Raw genomic sequence first — 6,507 nt, 5'->3', positions numbered from 1 at the left:
GACTGCCTACACACACACACACACACACACACACAAAAGCATATTGTCTTTAAAAGCGTATAGTCTTTAAAAACAGGCCGGTCCTCTGTCACCTCCTTTGCGCTCCGTCATGCCTGTTGATCGCCTTAAAGGTCGCCACATGTAGCTACTGTCATTAGCTGTCAGTCCGGCACGCTCCCCTTTGCTTACTTCAGATGCGAGGACATGCCCTGCTATAGTTTAATGTCTCTGCACTGTTAACTGAGGTTATTTAATGTCCATTGTAATAGTGTGCAAAGCTACATTCAAGCTTTACTTTTGGGAGGTCAGACAGTCAGACAGCTCCTTTTAAGCCTCATGCATGTGTAAAACTCAGTTTGTCCAGATTAGGGACTGACACAAAAATGTTCACTGGCTTATGTATATTGGTTTATAGCAAATATTAAGTTATTTACACATGCATATAGAAACAATAAAAGGTATACTATCATCCCTTTTTCTGCATTCTCACTTCATCTCCTTCTGGCCTCCTGTTTCCTGACCCCAGCACTTCTCTCCAAATATATTCACTACTCCTCTTGTATCCAAACTGTCTTGACTCATCAGTTGTTCCTCTGATATTCTTTCTTTGATTCTATCTGTCCTCAACACAAACCTCTTCAAACACACTATCTCAAGGTCTGCTGTTTTCCCCAAAGGTCTCTGATACATTTGAAGAAGAATTTAAAGGTGCAATATGGAATTTGCCTGATGGAGGAGCTGCCACCTGCTTGTCTTCATGAAGATGTTATTGCTGTGTTTTGAATATTCTGCAGTCTGGCATCAAACTCATCTATCTCTACAGGGCAAAGTTACAGGTCAGATGTGGAGACGGTGGAAAATTGTAGGCAAAGCAAAAAGATTCCCATGGTAAAAACTGGTACATAAAGTTACAACGCATTTTTAATCTCTTCTTTGGCTTCTGCAAGAATCAAAGGTTTTTCACATGAAGTATGAAATTCATATAGTAAATTTGACATTGCTTGTTCGTTATTTGCAATTATTTCTACATATAATGTTGAGGTGATTTAAGGATGTTGGACAGCCTGAGGGGGAGAAGAGTAAGAGGTTTCGTTCCCTCCAAACCTCAGCACTAACTAATCAAGTCCTAATATTTGAGATTGCAGTTAGACCATAGATAATTGTACCTTTAATTAGTAAGCAGAGGAACAGTATCTTGTTTTCTGAATACAAACACATCTAATGAAGTGAATTTTGGCTCTAGCCCCCAAATGAATACTCACTAAAAGATAGGAAACTTACTTGTTAACAAAACTGACAATTTCAGATGGAGCATTTGTGCATTGTGGCGCGGGCATGAGACTTTTGATGAGCTGGGGACAGGGGCGAAGAGGAGAATAAATAAGAAGTAGGTAAACACAGGTGTGGCGTGCTTTTATCTGTTGGGAAGGTGAGGCGTAATCACCGCAAAGTTTAATCAGTTCAGATCAATTATTCATGGTCAGGGGCCTAGATTTCTAAAATGCCCCTTCTCTCTGACTCTCTCTCCTTCTCTCTCTGACAGTGCTGTATGAATTATTCACAGAGCATTTACACAAAGAACTCCATACTCGGATACCTGATCAGTCAGTTAGAAACATTATGCAACCGGGAATGTCAATTAGAAGCTAGGGGATGGTTATCATAATGCAAAAAGCAAAACATCTGGAAGGAAAGATCTGGTACTTTGGGGGATGATTATTCATAGAGCGCTTCAACAGGCTCGGAAAAAGTCTGAATTGTTCCACTGTTGTGTCCACCCATCATTTATCAGTTTATCCTCCTACAATGTGCTCCATCAGATCACGGGCTGGGAGAGGTTTAATCATTCCCCCGCAGATCCCTCCACCATCCTCCCACCTCCCCCACCCACCTCTCCGTCTTCAAAAAAAACACCTCACTCAACCCTGGACTGCTCATTTACTATGATGCCGCCCGCCTCATTTTCATTCTCGACAAATCACCCTCATGTCCTTCATCGTAGCCCTCCTTGCTTCCTCTCTTTACCAGCGCGGGCTGCTGTGGGCTGTTTGTACAAGAGTTAAAACACTTCAAGGATGTCATCTCACTCTCCGACCACAGCAAACCCCACTGTGTCCCTTGGTCATTCTTCCGTTTGGTCACTGCACGGTCCCTCAAGGAAAAATGACCTTCTGCTTTCTCTAGACTGAAAAGCGCCCCCAGTGTCTGTTTAAAGATCTTTACGGAAAAGACAGATAGGGCAATGGAACCAATTTTCCTTTCTTTAAGCTTTTAAAAAATACTGAATTCTTTTTGTCTTCTGTATCACCACAAACATGTTCTGAAATTTATAAGAATCTTTTTAAAAATTAATTGATCATGTTTCAGTCTCCTGTCAAATGTTAATGTTCTTAGCGTTGTTAACAATGTGCATGCTGAACTAAATTGTAAACATACGGTAGGGTCTTTGTAATTACAATTCCAACACTTTACCAGAAAATACACATTTGTTTTTGTAATAATTTTTTAATATCATAGATAGAATAGAATAGAATAGAATCAGCGTAATCAGACTACTGTCATTGTGTCATTCCAGTATTTTGCAGCCTTGTGACAGTCCATAATAAGGGTAATTCATTTCATTATCCTTAATTATAGTAAATGCGAGATAGGAAAAATGAGCAAAAAATACCAACACCACCAGAAAAGGAGCACTGTTTTTTATCCTTCTTTTTTGAAGATGTATGCACCCAATTTCTTATTTCATATCAAATAAATCTATGTAAATGTCTAGGCCACAAAAAATATCTGTTTCCACACAGAACTAATGGACTTATAGAAAGGATTAAACGAACGTTTAAATGTATGACACGAGCTATTTGTGTGATAGACATAACACACAGAAGTTAGCATTAGAATTCTCAGTGACTGTGATACAATTGTAGACATCACTTTTATATTTTAAACACACCAATCTTACTTGTCAGAAGTTTGGGTGTATGTTGTGTACACATCCACTGGCTCTTCCTTCTTTTGATCTTGCCCTGAACACCACTCTTTTTTACGACAGGTAAGTGGTGACAACTTTAAAAACTAATTGGACAGTTGGATTCCTGAGGACACACTGTACCAGAGGTGACTGAGAAGTTGGAACAAGGACAGAGGAGGGAAGGTGCCACAGAAGGGGTGGTCAGGCGGAGAAAGCTAGACAAATCGACGTCAGAGAGATGAGAAAGTGTAATTCGTGTTTGTGGCAATCCATCATGGCTCCCTGTCAGCATCCAACCATAAGTCACCAAATAATCACGCTCAATAATTTAGAGGAATCACTGATGTCCTGCTTGCCCTTGTAACACATTTCACTGTAACACCGCATCACGCCATATGCTCCGTGACACTCTTTGGAAATACATTTTGACCAGCGCACTGACTGTAGGCTGTAGAGCATGACAACAGGTTAGAGAGAGGGGAGAGGGGCAGAGGTAAGGATGGGCCCTCGTTCCTCACTATGTATCTTGGCAAGCCCAAATGTGACTGACCGGACTAATAGGCGATCACTCTTGACATCTCCATGGAAACATCCAGCCGAATTGCTGATACACAATTCGGCACTGTTTCCTGGCATTCCTGTAATATCTCCTGATAGTCTGCAGAGAAAGAGAGAGAGAGCGAGAGAGAGAGATGTTTGTGGAGTTCAAAATACCTGGGGTCTATTCAAAGTTTGGCAGAGGAATAACAATTTGATTTGGTGTACTCAAATCATATTGTAAATCAAATTCAGTTAAAATAAAGTGTGTGAAATACAAATCTTTTCATGAGGAGTAATCGTTAATTTACCTACGTCTACCATCTGCATATCTTTAGACAATAGGGAAATGTCAAAGTATGCAGAAGAACATGGGCGAAGGTCTGTTTATTTTTCTCCCTGGCAGCAATGCTAACCACAATTCACTGGTAGACAAATTTGTATAGTGCTAACAAGTGAAGTGATGGGAAGAATACTTTGAAACTGTGTTTAGTCACAGATTAATGAATACCTGTATTTATATTTAGATACATGATCCATTCAGAATACTGTATTCTGAATACTTAGAATACTTTTACATCGAGTTGCAATTAAATGATAATGTAAAATGCAATATAGAACTAAAAACAGCATTTCCTATCACTAGTTAGAGAAGTTATAATCACAGTTGCGTGCCATAAGAGCACAGGTTTCGGGGGGGGTACCATTTGAAGCCTAAATTGTGTGATCAAGCACCACCATATATTCCTTTTGATTTTAGAAAAGTAACAGTATTCTGAATATCACTAAATGAAAAAGTAACTCTACTGGAATAAACGTATTACTAGTTAGGTAAACGTATTATTAGTTAGGTAGTATTCTGAATACGTATTCTCAGTGTATGTATTCAGTTACTTCCAAACAGTGGGTAAGTGTGAGATAAGCTGGATAGCACTTAAACCTACTATGTATAGTGTGTGACAACCACACACAGTGGAATCAATTTCTAATGGCAAAGACTTACCATACATAGTCTACACCTCCTTGAGTAAATGATTGTATCCTATAACCTATAGCGGACTTGCTCTTGGCTCAGAGACATGATGAATCAGATAAATGTAACGTTTCTCAGCAGCACGTGTCTGGCTCTGGACAGCGGACAGTCCATTCATCCTCGTCATGTTTCTGTCAGAGCTCAGCAGTGGACGAGTGATGACCAGCGCTGTCGGACCCTCCTCCATCTGTCTGTCTGTGCGTCTGAGTGATAGAAATGTGCAAAGTGTTCTTAAGGTAGGATCAATAGATTTATCTTTGAGGTCTGCCATGATATGATTATTATAATATGAACACCAATAGAAGGCAGGTGGTCTTAGGAGGCTTCACCTCCTGCCTGGTCGAATGTGGTCGTATCTTTATGTGTCATGATTGGTATTTAAATACAACTACCGTGCACATGAATTCTGAGATTTTTCTAGCCAGAAACACAGCTCGTTTGACATTCACCACGACTGTCTCTCACCTGTTGCTAATTTACCACTGATCCTTCCTTAGATCTTGAGGAGGATCATATATTGTTTACATGATATCGTTGAAATAGCTTAATAGAAGATATACAAAATAAATAGAAATCTATGAAAAAGCTGGAAACAGATCTGATCAAAACAAGTAGAAAATTAATGTCTCAAACAAGACATTTACTGGTGATTGTATCACCTGATTATCACTATTGAGTTTGTTGTGGGGAAAAAATTTATCTCTTGATGATAAATAATTAATTCATTTGTGAAACCCAATGAGTTTTTGGAATACAAAGAAAGATTTATTCTTGTTACAGCAGATACGGACAGGGCCTAAACCTGCCCTGGTCAGAGACCAACAGCCTCTCCTCACCAGCAGTATGTCCCTCCCATGTTAGACCCCTGAGCATCTCCTCCCAGAGCATTTCCCTCGAGTATCTCCCCATTTATAAAGAAATACAAGTTACATACATATCAAAGCAGAGTGACTTTTGTTTCATAGACTTAACTTACATTTGAGGACAGCTAAAACAACACACAGTTTCATGTAGAATAGGGACAGTCTTTACACATGTTAATGACTGGTCTGGGTCTCAGGCAGAAATCACAATAATTTACACAAAGACATACTGACAGATTGAGCTCTTTCCACAATATAAATTTCCATCACAAGTTACATTCAAACTAGCTTGTGTGTTCATTTTGTATGTGTCCATTTTCAAGACACTTGCTGCCTATAATTCATCAGATAACAGTGTTAACCTGGTGATCTGTTTGTCACATCACCTGCAGTGGTCAAAATTAATGTTCAACTTCTTAAACCCCCAAATCCACAGCATTATTTGGATCTGGATTTTAGATACATGGGTGAGTTTTCAGACACCTGTCCACTGTCTGTGTGACTCCCTGACCTTTCCTCAGTGTCACTTCTTTTGTGTGACTGTGAGCTTGGCTGGTCATGTGTGTATTTATTTCATAGCCGCAGATCGCTGCACGGACTCAGGAGATGCTCCTAAAATGTCACTGTTTGGTTGTGCTCTGCTTTACCACACAGTTTATACAGCCTCAATGATTGTATTTCTTTCTCTTTGACTCTGAGCGTGGACTTCCTGCTTTCCTGCCTGGAATGGGGAAGAGTAAATAAGTGGTAATGGGAAGTGTATGGGGAGGGGGGAGTCTGCGAACGTCTTTCTGTCATCGCTTTAGGAGGTTGCGACCCTTAAGCGCGATGGCACAGAGCTGTTAAATTATGCAGCCTGTGTCTCCAGCTCACGATCTCTGAAGGAGGTGGGTTTGTGATTGCTGGAAGCCGACGGACTGGCATTTGCACATGAAAATCATCCCCCAAAACACCAGTTCTGCTTAAGTAATACTGTACAGGGACCTTCAAGGTGTGAGAGGAGGGCACAGGGGAGACTAAGGGTGCAGTTCAACATTTAACACCAAATATCACCTTATGAATTTTTATCAATAGCAAGATGATACTGCAAAATGAAAGTCGTAACT

This window comes from Boleophthalmus pectinirostris, unplaced genomic scaffold (assembly GCF_026225935.1).
Source record: "Boleophthalmus pectinirostris isolate CB_2022bp ecotype Guang Dong unplaced genomic scaffold, ASM2622593v1 HiC_scaffold_8, whole genome shotgun sequence".
Lineage (NCBI taxonomy): Eukaryota > Metazoa > Chordata > Actinopteri > Gobiiformes > Gobiidae > Boleophthalmus > Boleophthalmus pectinirostris.
Note: the sequence above shows the minus strand (reverse complement) of the source record.